Raw genomic sequence first — 19,566 nt, 5'->3', positions numbered from 1 at the left:
CTACATAAATAATATCTATGTCACGTTGGTCGGCATAATTTTCATAAACAATAAATGAACCAATAGTTATAAAGATAATATATATACCACATCCGAATCATAGACAGGACGAGGGCCGACGGGGGCGGATACCAAAACCATCGCACTATATAAGATGCAATAATAAAAGTAAGAAAATAATACAAGTATCTATGTAAACATGCAAGTAAGAATATTTTTCCTTTAAGAAAGAAGATAAAACAAGAGGCTCACCACGGTGGTGCCGGCGATGAGCTCGGCGCGGGTGATCGACGGCGGTGAAGACGGGGACGGGGCATGACGGACCGCTAAACCTAGACAAATATTATGGAAAATGGAGCTTGGAGGTCGAACTTGGAGAGGAGAAAGCTTAAGTAGTGTGGCTCGGGCATTCCATCGAACACCTTGTGTGCATAGGAGGTGAGCTAGAGCACCACCAAGCCCTCTCCTCCCCGGCCAGAGAAAAACAGAGCACTGGGGTGCTCTGCTCGCGAGCGAGGGGTATATATAGGCACCTCATTGGTCCCGGTTGGTGGCATGAGCCGGGACTAAAGGGGAGCCTTTGGTCCCGGTTCAAGCCACCAACCTGGACCAATGGTGGTGGGCCAGGAGCGAGGCCCATTGGTCTCGGTTCATCCCACCAACCGGGACCAAAAGGTCCAGATGAACCGGGACCAATGGCCCACGTGGCCCGGCCGCCCCCCTGGGCTCACGAACCGGGACCAATACCCACATTGGTCCCGGTTCTGGACTGAACCGGGACTAATGGGCTGAGCCGGCCTGGACCAAAGCCCTGTTTTCTACTAGGGTGATAACAATGAAGTGTTCACATTGTTTGTTTAGAGAATCATCCATAGTAAAATGATTATGTTGTTCTTATATTATATTCCTCCTAGATATTTATTTATCAGTAACTATTAACATCTGAATGTTAAAGATTAAGGAACTATTAGTCACAAATGACAATAACACGTTTATAACATCTCTCACATAGAAATAAATTGATATAGCATCTTCTTAGATATTTATAATTTTTTTACATATCTTATAAGATTATCAATATCAATAAATGATTATTTACACAATATGTTTATATATAATACAGATATTAACAAATGCTTTCCATATATTTCTTATAAGAAGACGTTAATGAATGATTTTCAGTATACTGTTTTAATAAGATACATTTTTAGTAATAAAATACATTTTTTAATCAGATAGATTTAAATAAATTATATATATATATATATATCTTACAAGAAGACATTAATGATTGATTTTCAATATATTGCTCGTATTCCAGCAAAGCACACAATTAATACAATATATTCCAACATGCGTATATGTTAATAATTGATTTCTATGTATTTTGTATAATAAGAAGACATTAATGAATAATTTCAATATATTTCTCATTTTCAAACAAAGCATAGAATTAATACAATATTTTTGTATATACTATAAGATGGATATCAATTAATGTATACATTAATGAATGATTTTGGTGTATATCTCGTATCACAGCAAAGCACACATTGAAAGCCGCTTTTGCATACATTACTAATACTACATTGAACGTATTTTGTCTGTGTACAACTGACAGTAGATGTAGCCAACACCAATCAACGGTAGTGCACCGCGCCCCGCTCCACGGGTGAAAGAGCTCGCTTCACAGCATCACTCACTGACAACCCATCTCCACCTAAGCGTCCCTGGCCTCTCATTCATGTGTTCTATTTGCCCCGTCTATTTCTTCTCCTTCGCTTCTCTCCGGAGGAATCCCCCGCCCCCCCTTATCCCAGCCCCGCTTTGCTCATGAGCTTCCGATTTACCTTTCTCGATCTCTAACCTCCTCCTCCCTCCCTCCCCTGTTGCTATTCCCGTAATTGCACCCGTCGCAAATAATGGTGGCCCTCGTCTCTCTCTAACCTGGTTCGTCGGTGGAGGTGCCCCCATCGGTGCAGCTCTCTAGAGTAGTGGGGTGGGGGAAGAACCCATGCCGGTCGTGCGGCCTCCCCGAGCTGTCGCGGGCCACCATTATTTGCGACGCCTGTGAACATGGGTTCCCCGAATCCTGCGTCCACATCTTGGGTCCGCTTATGCGCCAGCCTCCGCCACCACCGCTGCCCAGCCGCCCTGGTGTGTAGTTGCGGCGGCCTCCGGTAGCGGTGACCCAAGACTGGATGGGCAAGAGTGGTCAGATTCTGGTCAAAATTGTGATGCAGGTAGTGTGGGTGATGAAGATGTGTCAGAATCAAAGAAGCCAGCCCCTGATATTGATAGTACTAAATGTGAGGAAACATCTTCTGCAACAGGCAAGCCAAAAGGATTGCTAACTATTAACAGTAGCTTGGTTCCGGAGTCATCATTGAGGCCTCTTACAGGAAGAAACTCACATATCCTAAAGCAGCAAAAGATAAATTTGCTTGATATACATGCAGCGTTGCCTGAGGAAGCTTGGAGAGCCTCAAAATCTCAACAAATTAGAAGGCGTTCACGGCGTGCTTTTGTCAAGCATGCACAATCAATATCGGAGGTGACTCACTTGATCTATTATATTTATTCACCTTCACAGTGCCGCAGAAAATATCTATCTATCTATAGTACAGTAGTGTTTATTACATTATTTTTGTGCTGATTATCTAGTGTCCATTCAAATTAAATGCTTGAGAGGACTGATATTTATTATCCATTGCACTGATTAATACCAGTGTGTTGGAGAGGATGATAAAATCCGAATTCCTCATGAATGATTGGTGGTACTGGTCCTCCTTAACAGTAGCTATCAAGACATCAACTGTATCCTCGCTCGCTCCCAGGATCCACACTCTCGACGACTGTATCATGTACACCAAGGAGCCTAATGCCGTGCCGGCTGACAGTACAAAGGTTGTAAACAAGGGGAGGAGGGGGAAAGAGCCAGAACCATCATCGTCGTAATCTGTCCCGCTCAATTTGTATAGCCAAACTTAGATGTTCCACTTTGTTGTGTGCAACAATGTGACACTTTGGTGACAGAGATGGTATAGACAGAGTTTTTGGTTATGTGGTCCCTCGAGGCTTTAGGGCTAGCTTTGATTTTGGTGTTCCTGCAAGGCTGCAACCTTGACCGTTCATTCTAATAAGACATACTATTTACCAGACTATAGTTTTGTGCCTTAGATATGTTAGTGCCGGCGAATAAGAAAATGTGTCGTTTTGAGGATAGCAGCGGCAAGATCTGGCGTTTAATTTTTCCGCCAGGAGCAGCGGCATGCGGGCGTACTAGTTTTTCGTTTTGGGCTAACCTGTTTTGGCTTTCAGGGTCAAGGATACAGATCACTTATGTTAGGTCCGAGAGGCACTCCAATGACTCATGTAACCTCAGATTGTATCCGGGAGGCACTCTCCCTTGATTATCCTGGATCAATAAAGCACGGCATTCCTTAAAAAAACTCATGAGATTGACCAGCACGAGAAAGTATCGCATGTAAACTCAGTGGAAACGTGGAAACTGAGGTCCGATGGGGATCCAGATCAGTCAAGCTCAGCTCACCATATTGCTCTCTAATATTGTGCAGAAAGTTCTTTCTCATACTATGTACTGTTGGCCAAATAAGCCGCGGCTGTGGTCAGGACGTGTCGGGTGCGTGTGTGGGTGCGCGCTTGCGCTTTGGGTCTGTGGCGCGTGTGTGCGTGAGTGCGTGCGTGTGGAGCACGGGGGTGCGCGTGTAGGAGTACATGGTACGTGTGTGTGGGTGGGTGGGTGGGGGGGGGGGGGGCTTTCGCGAGTCGCGCAGGGTGATCGTGGGCGATCTGTTGGTGCTCACCGTATGCCGTGCACGTCCGAGCGCGTCATGGGCACGAGCGGAGTGTGCGGGTCGCAAGCCGTAGAAGAGTAGGAGGTGTGGGTTCGTGCCCTGGCGCCGGCTCGGGTATAAAGCTAGTGCGGCCATTGTTGTAACGGGTGTGGGGTTTTGAGTTCGAGCTCAAGGAAAAAGCCGTTGGCGCGGCGGCGTTCGTGCGCCGGAAACCTCATAGTGTCCTCTATTTCTTCTTCTTCCTCCCTCTTTCTTGGCTTGAGCCAGAGAGCGAGAGTGTAATCGAGGGAGAGAGCTAGGGTGAGGCCACGGTTCCATCAATTGGCATCATAGCCATTTTTGTGAGGTGATCATTGGCGGGCATGTCCCTCGTCCCGTACAGTGGTGGCGACATGATGTCGCTTCAGGTCCCGCCATTGACGCCGGCGAACTACACGTCCTGGGACATTAAGGTTGAGGAGATACTTGATGCCCAGGGACTGTGGTGTTTGGTGGCTCTGGCGGAGGGCGCGACAGTCGACGCCGGCAAGAGCAAGACAACGCGGGCGGCGATGCTGTGCGCGCTATCGGAGGAGCTGCCAATGCAGGTGGCGACGAAGCCCACCACAAAGGAGGTATGGAACTCCCTCAAGATTCGCTTCGTCGGCACCGACCGGGTGCAGGCGGCGCGACTCACAATTCTCCACGGTGAATTCGGCCGCCTGCGGATAGAGGACGGCGATGAGCCAGACGCATACGTTGGCAAGGTGAAGAGGATGGCAGTGCGGTATGCGCAGCTCAGGGCCAGACTGGACGAGGCCGTCATGGTGAAGAAACTGCTCGACACCGTGCCGAACCGGCTGTACGCTGCGGTGGCCGGAATCGAACAGTTTTGCGACGTTGAGATGATGGTGTTCGAGGAGGCCGTGGGGCGTATGAAGGCATGCAAGGAGCAGACGTGGCGGCGTGCGCAGGCCGGCGACGAGCGGGCGGGCGAGCAGCTCATGTTGACGGCAGCGTAGTGGGCGGCTCAATAGCGATGGCAGGGCGGAGGCAGACTCGACTTCGACGACGACGGTGCTAGAAGCATGGCGTCGGGTGGTGGCGGGAAGAGGCGTGGGCTCTGCTACAACTGCGGGCGCCCCAAGCTGCGGAAGGCGCTGGCGGCTGAGCACGCGCTCATGGCGGAGATCGACGACGACTACGAGCCAGCACCCCTCTGAGCTGTGGCTTATAGGGGTGAGTATTGGCCAAATAAGCCGCGGCTTTGGCCAGGACGTGTCGGGTGCGTGTGTGGGCGCACGCCGGTCGTGTCAGGCGCGTCAGGTCCGTGGCACGTGTGTGCGTAAGTGTGTGTGTGTGTGTGTGTGTGTGCAACATGGGGTACGCGTGTAGGAGTACACGGCACGTGTGTGTGGGGCCAGCCCATTGGCGAGTCGCGCGAGGTGATCGCGGGTGATCTGTTGGTGCTCGCCATGTGCCGTGCGCGTCGGAGCGCGTCATGGGCACGAGCGCAGCGTGCGGGTCACAAGCCGCAGAAGAGTAGGAGGTGTGGGTTCGTGCCTTGGCACCGGCTTGGGTATAAAGCCAGTGCGGCCATCATTGTAACGGGTGTGGGGTTTTGAGTTCGAGCTAAAGGAAAAAGCCGTTCGTGCGGTGGTGTTTGTGCGCCGGAAACATCATTGTGTCCTCTGTTTCTTCTTCTTCCTCCCCCTTTCTTGGTTCGAGCCAGAGAGCGAGAGAGTAATCTAGGGAGAGAGCTCGGACGAGGCCATGGTTCCAACAATTGGCATCAGAGCTGTTTTCGTGAGGTGATCACAGGCGGGCATGTCGTTCGTTCCGTACGGTGGCGGCGGTGTGATGTTGCTCCAGGTCCTGCCATTGACGCCGGCGAACTACACATCCTGGACCATCAAGGTTGAGGCGACACTTGATGCCCAGGGATTATGGTGTGCGGTGGCTCCGGTGGAGGGCACGACAGTCGACGCCGGTAAGAGCAAGATGGCGCGGGCGGCAATGCTGGGCGCGCTGTCGGAGGAGCTGCCGATGCAGGTGGCGATGAAGCCCACTGCGAAGGAGGTATGAGACTCCCTCACGATTCGCTTCGTCGACGTCGATCAGGTGCGGGCGGCGCGGCTCGCGACTCTCCGCGGTGAATTCAACTACCTGCGGATGGAGTGTTGGAGTTGTGTCGAATATAGTGTACGAGGTAGGTTACAGTTGGACTTGTAGTTGTATTGTGTTTAGATAGGATATGGAGTCGTGTCCTAGTAGGACACTTGTATCCTAGGCCTCTCTTATATAGCAGGGGTAGACACACGATGTAACCTATGCCAACATAATAGCACAGGCACGCAAGGGGGAGCCAGCGGCATGTGCCGGTGTCCAGGGCGACCGGGTGCGGTATTGTGACGGTGTCACGGGGAGGAGCGCCCGTAGTCAAGCCCCGGGGATGTAGCCATATCGGTGAACCTCGTTAACAAATCTCGGTGTCGTGCTCGTGTGATTGCTTGGTCCTCGGATGATCAACGATATTGCCTCGGATTTATTCTAACAAGTGGTATCATGAGCAAGGTTACAAGGAGGCTGCAGATTGTTGATCTAGAGGTGAAAATATCGTGGAAGAATCAATCGTCGACGAGATCAGAAAAATCAGCGTGGGTCACAATCGCATGGACATCGAGTTGAGTACTCGGAGTCGGCGAGGTTGGGACGTGGCCAGCGGCAACACGGACAGGCCCAAGCGGCGGAAGGATGTGTGCAGGGAGCGGCTGAGCGTGGACTCGATCGGTCGCGGGGCGTGCAGATTCTAGCGGTGTTGTGTGGCCCGCATACGGATGATCGACGGTATGCCTCGGATTTATTCTAACAATTGTCTCAAACAAATCATCACGATGTCCTTGCCCTTCACTCTTGCTTGTGTACTTGGAGCATTGCTTTGGAAGCTCAGTTAATTTTTCACAGGGTCAGCCTACGAAGAATCATGACGCCATCGGGTATCGGGTTTGAGGTGGAGAAATTCAACGGAACTGGAAACCTTGGTTATGGCAGGCATGTGTGAAAGATTGTTGGCGCGACAAGGATGCTTGAAGGCGTTGCGGGAAGTCATGTCAGCTAAGATGGAATTATCATGTGATGGATGGAAATTCTTGGAAAACGATTTGGGAGCCTCGAGCGTGTCATGCAGTCGAACGAGTTCGGCTGGGTCGGACTAGGCAGTCTGACGGATCGACGCAAGTCGGTTGGTACAGAAGATGGTGGTGGGATCGGTGACGACGACATAGGGGCGTGATGCTGATGGTGACCGACTTCTGGGCGTGGACACACGTGGCGCGGGCCCCGAGGGTTTGTGTGGCTTCGACAAGACTATGGCGCGGGGTTGATTCAAGACGGTGTACACACGGAGTTTGAAGTCGACGGGGCGCGAGGGTGGACTAATCATCTACCATGGAGTCATGTTGAAGGTGGAGCTGGATTGAGGGGCTACGGTGTAAGGATCCAGAGAATCAAAGCCTATTCAGCAAGCGGGAAAGCGAGTGAGACGTAGTTTGGACTGGAGCCCAGTGGTCTGATGGAAGCGTGAAACTCGTCATCGGTCGGTGATGATCGGTGGTACTCTGCAGTGGGGATTGAGTGGTGTGGGTTCGCGACCCTTGAGACTCGACCGGGACAGCGGAGGCTCGATGCGGTAATAACGGAGAGGCATGCGGTATGCACGGGACATGGAGACAGGCCAGGGCTCTGGTGGTCATACATGTGGTGGGACAATTATGAATTTGACTCGAGATGACTACAAGCAATGGTGAAATTCCTTCAAGTTTCAGACAGGCGGTCAAGAAAGGAGCGATGATGTTGAGTTCAGGTAACTCTTATGTGTGACACTCAATATGTGAGTTGTTCAATTTCACACATGTCAGTGATCAGTGTGTGATGGCGTTGGACTGATGCTCTGGAAGTTGGGAGCACAAACTAGAGTAATAAGGAACTTAATTTCCTTCGAGTGTTGACTTTGGTCAATAAAAGAAGGGACTACAAGTTGCAGGTGGAGTCATATGGAGTCTTTGGAGTAGCAGCGGTTCTAATGGGATAAGCTCAAGTCCGATGTACATGGAAGTTTGACGCATGGACAAATCCAGGATGGTGTAGAATATTCGCCAAGGTGGAGTTTGTTGGAGTTGTGTCGAATATAGTGTATGAGGTAGGTTACAGTTGGACTTGTAGTTGTATTGTGTTTAGATAGAATATGGAGTCGTGTCCTAGTAGGACACTTGTATCCTAAGCCTCTCTTATATAGCGGGGGTAGACACACGATGTAACCTATGCCAACATAATAGCACAGGCCCGCAAGGGGGAGCCGGCGGCATGTGCCGGTGTCCAGGGCGACCGGGTGCGGTATTGTGACGGTGTCACGGGGAGGAGCGCCCGTAGTCAAGCCCCGAGGATGTAGGCATATTGGTGAACCTCGTTAACAAATCTCGGTGTCGTGCTCGTGTGATTGCTTGGTCCTCGGATAATCAACGATATTGCCTCGGATTTATTCTAACATGGAGGACGGCGACGAGCTCGACGCGTACGCTGGCAAGGAGAATGGGATGGCAGCGAAGTATGTGCAGCTCGGTTCCACACTGGACGAGGCCGCCATGGTGAAGAAACTACTCGACGCCGTGCCAGACCGGCTGTACGCCACGGTGCCCAGAATCGAGCAGCTTTGCGATGTTGAGGAGATGGCATTCGAGGAGGCCATGGGGTGTCCGAAGGCATTCGAGGAGCGGATGCGCAGGCTGGCAGCGAGAGGGCGGGCAAGCAGCTCATGTTGACGGCAGCGCAATGGGCGGCTTGGCAGCGACGGCAGGGCAGAGGTGGACTCGACTTTGACGACGACGGCGCTAGCAACATGGCGTTGGGTGGCGGCGGGAAGAGGCGTGGGCGCTGCTACATCTGCTGGCAACGGGGCCATTTCAAGGGGGAGTGCCCTAAGCTGCGGAAGGCGCCGACGGTAGAGCACGCGCTCATGGCGGAGATTGGCGACGACTACGAGCCAGCAGTCCTCTAAGCCACGGCTTAGGGCATCTCCAGCCGCGCCCCCAGGAAGGCCTCCCCAGGCGTTTTTTTTTGTACCGGCGCCGAAAAATCGGCCCAGTCGCGCCCCCAGGAGCCCGATTTTCGCCGGCCTGGGCCGAAAACAGCGCCGGCGGACCCAAACCGAACCCGGCGTGCTGGGGGGCGCCCGGGGGCGCCGGGCGAATATTTTTGGCGCGAAAAAGCAGCGGGCCCGCCGCGTCAGCGACACGGCTCTCTTCTCGGTCCTTCGTCATCCTCATCGCCTCGTTTCCCGCGGCGAATCAATGCCAAAGCTGCCGCGCTGCCGCGCCGGTCAGCCTGCGCCATTGATGCCTCATGGGCGGCGCAGTGAAGGCCGGTTGACGCGCGTCCCTCGACCTCCCTCGCCCGCCACGCGTACACACGGCGGACACGCGTATGGGCGGCGAGGGAGGGCCCTCGGTACGTCCCCGACAGCCTGCTCTGGGAGCCCTACTTCCGGCGCCGCCACGCCCAGCAGCTCGAGGCCACCAACGGTGTAGAGCCCTCCGACAGGCTCAACTCCGCCGGCCGGCGTCGGTGGTGGGGTGTGCCCGGGCGCACGTTGGAGGCCGTCCTCGAGTACATCGAGGGCGGCAACACGCCGCGTCTCAAGTACCCCGCCCCCCCTTCCTTCTCACGCCGCCGGGGAAGCTCCTGGACCCCGAGGCGCCTGGAGACTGGGGGGTCCTCCTCCTCGTCCGGCGGCTCGCCCTGCCTCCGGCCCGTCAAGCCGGAGCCCCAGGGCACGCCGGTCAGTGCGCGCACCCGCAGCTCCGGCGTCCGCATCGGCGCCAACGCCTCCCCACCCACCGGCCGCTTCGTCCTCGTCGAGCCCAAGCCAGAGCCCGGCCTCCCCGCGGAGTACGAGGAGATAGCACGGCGTGGCTTCTCCGACGAGGACGCCCTGCGGTGGGCGCGGGACGACTACCTCCGCGTTGAGATGGTCCGGCAGCGCCGGGCCCTGGAGGAGATCGCCGCCCGCAAGCGTGGGCGCGAGGACGAGCACGACGTCGTGGTCCTCGACAGCGACGACGACGACGACGCCCCCGGACCGTCCAACCCGCCGCGCCAACCGGGGGAGGGATGCAGCAGGGACGGTGGAGGCGCAGGCGGGGGCGGCGACGACGATGACGACGACGACGACGGCGGTGACTACGCGCGGTTCTACAGCCTCCTCGGCATGTAAACCGCGTGGGCGGGCGGCGAGGCGGGCGGCGAGGGAGACGGCGGGGGTAGCCCGCGGAAGTTTTTTTTTCTTTTTTTGTAAAATATGTTTAAGTTTGAACGAACTCGCCGATGTTTGCGTTAAATTTCAGTCGTGTTTGCGCCGTATTTGAATTTTAAAAAAAAACGTGGGCGCCGTGACTGGGGAGCATCACGCCCAAGTGCGCGGTTTTGCGCCGGCGCGCCCCCAGGGGGCGATTCTTTGCCCCTCCTGGGGGGCCAACGGCTGGAGATGCCCTTAGGGGGTGAGTGTTGGCCAAATAAGCCGCGGCTGTGGCCAGGACGTGTCGGGTGCGTGTGTGGGCGCACGCCGGTCGTGTCGGGCGCGTCGGATCCGTGGCACGTGTGCGCGTAGAGCACGGGGGTGCGCGGTTTGGAGTACACGGTACGTGTGTGTGGGGCCAGCCTGTTGGCAAGTCGCGCGAGGTGATCACGAGTGATCTGCTGGTGCTCGCCTTGTGCCGTGCATGTCGGAGCGCGTCATGGGCACGAGCGCAGCGTGCGGGTCACAAGCCGCGGAAGAGTTGGAGGTGTGGGTTCGTGCCCTGGCACCGGCTCGGGTATAAAGCTAGTGCGGCCATTGTTGTAACAGGTGTGGGTTTTTGAGTTCGAGCTCAAGAAAAAGGCCGTTCGTGCGGGGTGTTCGTGCGCCGGAAACCTCATCGTGTCCTCTGTTTCTTCTTCTTCCTCCTTCCTCTTTCTTGGTTCCAGCCAGAGAGCGAGACAGCAATCGAGGGAGAGAGCTAGGGCGAGGCCAAGGTTCCAACATGTACCAGCCCCAAATCTACCCGAACTAACAGAGCACACAACTGCTCAATGCCAGGAGCTTGTTAGGGTGGCCGGGGCTTGCGGTGCTCCCATCCCGGCAATGGCGTAACAATGAGCTCTGGCCCGAAATTTCATCTCGACTCCTCGGACTTGCTTGCTCCTCGGACCAATTTCCAGTGGCTCCGTTCTCGTCCTTGGGCGCCGAGATTTAGAGCTGATTGCAGATAGGTGAATCATCTATGCATCTTGATTAACCCACGAGTTTATATACTTCTGTCCAGTAGGTTCGTAGTAGATGTGGCCACAAGGGGAATGGCCGCAGTGGAGCAGAACAAGCAGTTGGGTCACACAAATGTCAGTTTTCATTGGTTACATATCAGACTCCTTCCCTCGATTTTGTTCTGTCCAGTAGGTTATTAATCCCAGTCATATAGAATCACAAGTTGCATTCTAAATTCATGAAACAAGCAGTATATTGTCGTTCGGTCAATCCATCCATGTCATATAGAATTAGAAGTCGCATCATAAATTTGTGAAACAAGCATTACATCCGGTTAATCCCAGTTACATGTTACTTGCTTGAGGTTCTGTAGCAGAAACAAGGAGTTGCATCACAAATTAGTGATTATAAAATCGATCTGGGCATCAAGTTTTCTTGTTTGCAAGCACCACCTTTGACCAAAAGCTTGCAAGGAAGCTTCTGTTGGAGCTCTTCAGCGATGAGCGTTGTTTCTTGCTTGTTTTGGTCATCTATATAGCAAATGATTCAATCGGTTAGACATCCATCACTTGAGTAACAAAACACTTTTAACACTTGTCTAACACTAGTAATGATAGCAAGCAAGTACAACTAATTCATGAATATATAGATTAAAGTATAGCAGATTTAGCTGTACAAACAGAACAAACAACTCTGTCCAGGTTGAGACTCGTGATCTAGTTCATTTAGAATATTCTTCTAAAAATTGCAAATGTTTAAGTGCAATGTCTGAACTGATAGCACATCACTTTGCTAAACAAAAATTGTAAATGACAGAGAAAAATAAGTAATGGAAACCATGAATGGAACTATGCTACAACAAAACTAATGAAGCAAAAGCAGAGACTACTAATGAGCTAGTTCACTTAGATTGAGACTCATGAGGAACTTCCTTGCGTACGTGCAGATGTATTCTCTTGAGAATAAGTACACATGGCAGCTTCAAAAAAATACACACAGAACACCTTATATTGGATTCAACATGGGATTCAACACCACACGTGTGTGTTATCCTAAGTGCCTGTTAGTTACTATTCATTCATTGTTGTCTAGAGTTTAGTTGCAGCTCAAATATATGTATTTCTAACTATCAGTTTCGAATTGCATTGTAGGTCTGTTATTGGATTCGTACTGGATAACATGGAAGAACAATATCAGCCATACAATAATGTTAGTAAAATAGTTTTTCAAAGAATAGACTCAACTTCGGCCAAGGAGTTGGAAAGGGGCTTCCTACAGACAATCGGCTCTGATACCAACTTGTGATGCCCCGACTCGATCATGGACTAATCATACAAGCAAATGCACATGATCAAGATCATATACTCACGGAAAGATATCATAACACAACTATAGACACAAATAAAATAATAATACAAACTTTATATTACAACCCAGGGGCCTCGAGGGCTCGAATACATAAGCTAGAATACACAACAGTCAGCGGAAGCATCAAAATCTGAGTACAGACATAAGTAAACAAGTCTGCCTTAAGAAGGCTAGCATAACAAAGATAACTGGATTGAAAAGGCACAGGCTTCCTGCCTGGGAGCCTGCTATCTACTCCTGGTCGTCGGCGGTCTCCACGTAGTAGTAGGCTCCGGCGGGATTGTAGTAGTCGATGACGGGATCAGGTTGCTCCCGGGGTCCGTCATCTGATCGCACCAATTGGGTAGAGGAGAAAAATGGGTATCAAAGCAACCGTGAGTACTCATTCAAAGTACTCGCAAGACTTAAAAGTCAAAATATCTCCACCTTTAGAGTTTTATTGGTGCAACTTTATGTCATACACAAGACATGTAAATAAAGAGATTTTTGCATTTGTGCCTTTTTGGATAGTTTTGCCCTTAGTTTTAAACTATGTTCTGTTTGCCACTAAGCAATTATGTTTGGTTATACAAATGCCCCTTATGTTTAATTTCCATTTATCAAAGACGCTTCACTCCGACCGTATATGTCATGTTGTTTAAGGCAAAACTGAGCACCCTTTGAAAGTAGGGGCAAAACTATCTAGTATACACCGGCTAAGGGCAGAAATGTAAAAATCCATTAAATAAATACCTTAATATTTGGTTCTCATTTATAAGCAAAAAAGGGTAAGCTTAGTGAAACCCACACATGTGTAGTGAACCTCTTTTGGCCGTGTGTAAACCAACACACAAACCCAACAAATGCCAACATATACAATACCAAAGTAAATTGACATCAATCCTTATCTTAATAAAATTGCTATTTAGAAAATCTGCAAGCCACTACTAAGGTAAACAATATTCGTCATTTTTTACATTTCTTATTTATAGCTTTGATATACTCTAATTCAAGTCGCAAATAAAAAGTCACAAGTATAACAACCATTATCTGAGAAAATCATTAGGACTACAGATTGAAGGAAATATGCCCTAGAGGCAATAATAAAGTTGTTATTTTATATTTCGTTGTATCATGATAAATGTTTATTATTCATGCTAGAATTGTATTAACCGGAAACTTGATACATGTGTGAATACATAGACAAAACACCATGTCTCTAGTAATCCTCTACTAGACTAGCTCGTTAATCAAAAATGATTAAGTTTCCTAACCATAGACAAGTGTTGTCATTTGATGAAGGTATCATATCATTAGGAGAATGATGTGATGGACAAGACATATCCGTTAGCATAGCACATTGATCATTTAGTTTTATTGCTATTGCTTTCTTCATGTCAAATACATATTCTTTCGACTATGAGATTATGCAACTCCCGGATACTGGAGGAATGCCTTGTGTACTATCAAACATCACAACGCAATTGGGTGTTTATAAAGATGCTCTACAGGTATCTCCGAAGGTGTTTGTTGGGTTGGCATAGATCGAGATTAGGATTTGTCACTCCGAGTATCGAAGAGGTATCTCTGGGCCCTCTCGGTAATGCACATCATAAGAATCCTTGCAAGCAGTGTTCTGGTTCTTTGCGTGTTATTTTACCGGAACCAAACTCGTGGAAGGTTTCAGGAGAGTTGGGACATTTGACATGTCTGCCAGCCCAAAAACCCCACTAAGAGCCATCCGAACTCCGCCCCTTGAATATGTGCACCCTTGAAGACCACCAGTCGCTGGGAACCAGATCCTCTAACATTGAGAAGGAATGTCACCGTGCTACAATGTTAGGCCAGTGTAAAATGAAGAAGAAAAGTTAGATACTGTTAGTAGATAATTAATAGGTTGTTTAGTGTTGGTATTTACTGTAGATATAAATAATTTAATTTTAATTTTATTTCATCATCAATTTGTTTGCATATAATAATTACTATAAATGTGTACGGTAGATCATCAAATTGCAAAATAATTTAAATCATTTTAGACATAATCGTATGAATAGAAAGAAGGAAAGTTAGAATATTGTAGCTTCTCTAATATTCCTTCTTAATGTTAGAGGATCTGGTTCCCAGTCGCTGCCCCCCTTGGAATATGCTGGCGTTTTGACGGCAGCACAGGTATCATCTGCCCTGCAGATGCTGTCCATCCTTGTCAAACAAACATACGTTTGACTTTACACAAATTAATGCGCTTCATATTCTACAACGGAGGTAGTATGATTGAGCGTACAAGATTATCAATTCCTTACATAATATAAACGACTTGGGTGAATAGAATGGGGACATCAATTGTCAAAAGTCGTTTGAATTCCGAGCTTGATCATTCTAGAAAAGAAATACTCCCTCCGTCTTGGTTGTGAATTTGACAAACGCGGTACTAGGACCCCAATCTTCTGCAAGGCCGCTGGCAGCGTATAAGAATTGGACGAGCGCTAGGGTTGGGTTTTATCCACAATTATTTCCGCCGCCGCCGCCTCCACCGTCGCAGAAGCACGGATCCCCATCGCCAGCAGCCGAAGAATCGATTTCATCAATCCCTCTCTATCACTCGCCCCTTCGGCAATGGACCGCCATGACCAGCCGGGGCCGCATCGCCTGTACCTAGGGTTCGTCTGCTGGTCGTGTTGATCCGGATCTCTCTTTCTCTCTCTCTCTCTCTCTTTTCGTTTTCATCGGCCTTTTTCATTTTGGTCTTCTGATCTAAAATCGGTTTGCGTGGCCCGTCGTCGCCGTCCACCCCCGCGCGACTCTACTCCGACACCGGCGCGATCTGCCGGCCTTTCCTCTGACCCGGCAGCCTCACGCGCCACGGTGGCCCGTCGCGACCAGCTGTCATCCGTGCGTCGGCCCGCCCGTCGCCCTGCACCAGCCGTAGCCACCCTGCTCCGATCGGGACATCTCCAACACTATCCGCCTTCGCCGCGTCTGTATGCCCGTCCTGCCGTCTGCCTCGCTGGCCCCGTTGCCAGCTACGTCAGGCCGGCTACCGACTGCATTGGGCTCGCCGGAAGCCTCGAGCTCGGGCGCCAGTGCTGCGTTGGTTGCTAGAGCCTCGCTGCCCGGGCGCCGGCGTTACGTTGGAGCTCAGGCGCCGGGCGCTAGCGCTCGTTCACATGCCGTTACCCGCCGTTCATCGTCGCTGGTTTCATCTCGGACTCCGACGCGACCCCGCCTCCAACAAGCGACATTCCCTACCTCACGCAATCGGATTGATTACCCGCCCGTTCGCGATCCGTCTCCTCTATGCCGCACGATTGATCTGGCCCATCGGTTCTGCGCGTCTCCGCAGGTCCCGTGAAGACCGTCCCGAGTACAACGCGCCCCTCCGCTGATCGAACTACTGGCTGCCGTTGCATCACCCTGTCGGGCCGCAGCGCCGCTGCCTGGTGGCTCTCTCTGCGTCTACGCTGACCCGTTAGCAGCTGCTACGTCTACCCTTCGGGTCATAGCGCAGTGGCACCCGGTCCCCGCCGCCGCCTGAGGCCGTCCCACGACTGCACTGACTCACCGCTGTTGTCTCGCCCCTTCGGGCCACAACGTCGCGGCACACGGTCCACGCCACCGCCCCAAGGTCTTCCCTTCGTCGCCCTGACCTGCCTACTGCTGGTGCATCACCCCTTCGGGCAGTAGCACCATGGCTTACGGTCGACTCCGCCGTCCCCGCGCATGGACTTCCCATGCTATACGCCACGCCGCCTCCCTTGGCGCAGGAACGCCACCCTCCATGCCAGTCTTGTTACGATGTCAGATTCCTCACCTACTTCGAGCACCGCCGTCACGCTGCTAACCTAGCAGCCGCCGCCGCCGTCAGGCCACCGCCGCTCTTCTTCGACCGCTGCTACCCCCGTAGCCACCGCTGCCGCCGGTCCACTCCGTTCGTCTTCGTCCAGCACCAGTGTTGTTGTCATCTTCCCCGACCACTTCATCTACTCCGATCACCGGTGGCGACATCGGCCCCGCGCCGATTGGTGCCGCAACCATTGTCGAGTCCTTCTCTACTAGCCCCTCGATTTCTTCGACATGGCGTACAGCTCGTGCAATTCCCTCATCTATGCATGTACGGTGCTGGCAATACCGATGCTTGCCTTCGCCCACGGCGTGACCCCGGGTCTGGCAAGCCTGGTGTGGCGCTTCGTTAACTTCGTCTTAGTCCGTATACGCATGCTTGGTGTGGCAACACCGACGCGTGACTTCGGCTATGATGTGTTCCCGGGTTTGGCAAACCTGACGCGACACCTCATCAACATCGTCTTCTTCCCGGTGCAATGCTACTTCAACACCACTGTGCCCATGAATAACTTGGCGCCTCCTTGCACCCACGGCTCCACCACGACTCCCTCGACACTGGCCACACCGTTTCGACATCGACCATGGCGTACTTCGCACGGCTACCTCGACCATGGCTACATCGGCCCATGCTCCCGGCTACCTCGTCGGTTTCCACTCTAGCCACAACTTCTGCGATGCATCCGCCGTTACGACTGTGGGAGGGTGTGTGTCGACTTGCCTTGGGATTCTTCTTTAGTTTCATCGTTTCCGTCGCTACCATTGTGACTGCGGGGGATGTTTAGTATAATGTTTATTTAGGAAACATAGGACATTGTAGGATTTATTCCACCTTACCTTGTACTCCAAATAGAGCATGTACTCCTATATATATATATATATATATATATATATATATATATATATATATATATATATATATATATATATATATATATATATATATATATATATATATGCTCACGAGGCTCAAGTAATAAATAATCAGTTCCACCAATCCCTCAATATCCCTTCTTACAGGTGGGAGCAGGGTGCATGACAGATGCAACGGGAGTAGGTTGTCGTGCAGCACGCCGGCGCCATTGACGAGCTCGAGGTTGGTGCCTTTGGCGGCCATGTGCAGCACCGTTTGCTCCTTATCAACCTAGAGCATGATGTTAACATGTTCGGAGATGACGGAGCACGAGATCAAGAGCTCAGACCCCCTTGCTCGTCTCATGTGCTGCTGCACAACAACCTGCCCGTTGCATCCGGTATGCACCCTGCTCCCACCAATAGCCACATCTCAGTGTACCAAATCTCCGGAACCATTACGAACCAACTTATGGTTGGATGGTTAAAGGGACAGTGATATTTCTAGCCCATCAGGGTTCAAATCCTGGTGCTCGCATTATTCCTGGATTTATTTCAGGATTTCCGGCAAAGTGCTTTTAGTGGGAGGAGACGTTCCCATCTACGATGAGGCGCATACGGTGACTTCGTAAGATGATATTTTGTAGAAGATGTCCATTGAGATAGGTTGTGCGTGTGTGCGTTTATAAAGATGAGTGTATACATGTATATATAAGCGCTTGCGTCTGTACTATGTTCTAAAAAAAATCTCCGGAACTACACCTGGCAGAGCACAAACCGGTCAGGCTAAGCACAGAGCACTGCCATGAGGTTCCTAACGACTCGACCATGCTAGTCTGTACAACACAAAGTGAACCACGACATCAATCCTCATCCTCAAGAATTTTTATATAATAAAATATTTGTGTCATATTTAAGATACATTTTTTGTCCATATTAGGTCCTGATTAATTATTTAGAACTTACATGTTCTCTAACCGGAGCCGTGCATAAAAAAGTTTACAATTAGAGGAATGGTTATTCTAAAGTTCATTAAACATGCAAATGTGACACTGGTAGAAAAAGGGCCTATAGTTCCGGTTCATAAGGGCCTTTTGTCCCGGTTCTGAAACCGGAACTAAAGGGTCGGTACTAATGCCCTGTCCCTTTAGTCCCGGTTCAATCCAGAACCGGGACAGATGGGCCTCCACGTGGCCTGTGCGCGGAGCCCAGGCAGGAGACCCTTTGGTCCCGGTTGGTGGCACCAACCGGGACCAATAGGCATCCACGCGTCAGCATTTCTGTGGCTGGGGTTTTTGTTTTTTTTGAAGGGGGGGGGTTTGGGGGTTTTGGGGGGTTAATTTAGGTGTTTCATATATTGTGTTAGGTAGCTATAATTAATAGAGAGAAGTGTCCTCTCTTATGTCTGTGCTTGGTCGACGCTACATACTATACATACGTATAGAGAGGACTAGACACGCTAGCTAGCTAGTAAGCAAACGAAGGAAATGGAAGATCGTCATGAACATATATGCATACAGAGAGAAGTGATATCGACCACCTCTCCTTCTCCGAGAGATTGGTCGAACAACAAGTTCTCGTATATCTATCCGACACTACCGGCTACATATATACAATAATTATCTCTTACAAATATAATCATACGGACTCATGGTCCACATAGTATTCTCCGTCTTCAGCGATCACGTGGTCAAGAAAGAATGCCGCCAATTCATCTTGAATTGCTCGCATGCGAGCTGGTGCTAGGAGTTCATCCCGCTTTCGAAACATCTAATTTGAAGAAGGGGGTCAATACATATATATATGAATGAATGAAACTCAACACAGATGATGGTAATAAAATAAAATTGTGAATGTTGTTATTTACGTACTTCATATTGTTCGTCAGAGTACCCGCCCCGCTCAAAGGTCGTGTGGCGGATGGACTCGCAGACGTAGTATCCACAAAAATCATTCCCTTGTTCCTGCCACAACCACTTTATAAGAAATAGAGGTCAATCAAACTGATAAGCAAGAATGCTAAATGGTATTGATGAAACTAGCGCTTGAATGGCTAGTAGATGCGCGGAACATGCTACTATAGTACTTACTTTCGGGTGTCTAAATTCTAGCTCCTTCGGCAGTCCCGGAACTTTTCTGGTGAATTTTCTCCAAACCCTGCCGGATAAAGAAAACAATTACTTGATATCAGGAAATGAACAAAGTTGCTGATATGGTGGATAATGATCGATTTAATTTACTTCTTGAGGATTTCAGTCATGTCCGCATACTCCTGGGGATCTTTTCGTTTAGAGTCCAAGACAATTACTACTCCCCGCTCAAGCCTAATCTCTAGGAGAATATAGTGGTACCTGCGCACGCATGCATAACTCATCAATTACATTACTATAACCTGGACTAATATATAAGGGAAACCGAATATGCACAAGACAGTAACAC

Source organism: Triticum urartu, chromosome 3A, assembly GCF_056163025.1.
Source record: "Triticum urartu cultivar PI428250 chromosome 3A, HENAU_Tu73, whole genome shotgun sequence".
Lineage (NCBI taxonomy): Eukaryota > Viridiplantae > Streptophyta > Magnoliopsida > Poales > Poaceae > Triticum > Triticum urartu.
This window is presented reverse-complemented; position numbering follows the sequence as displayed.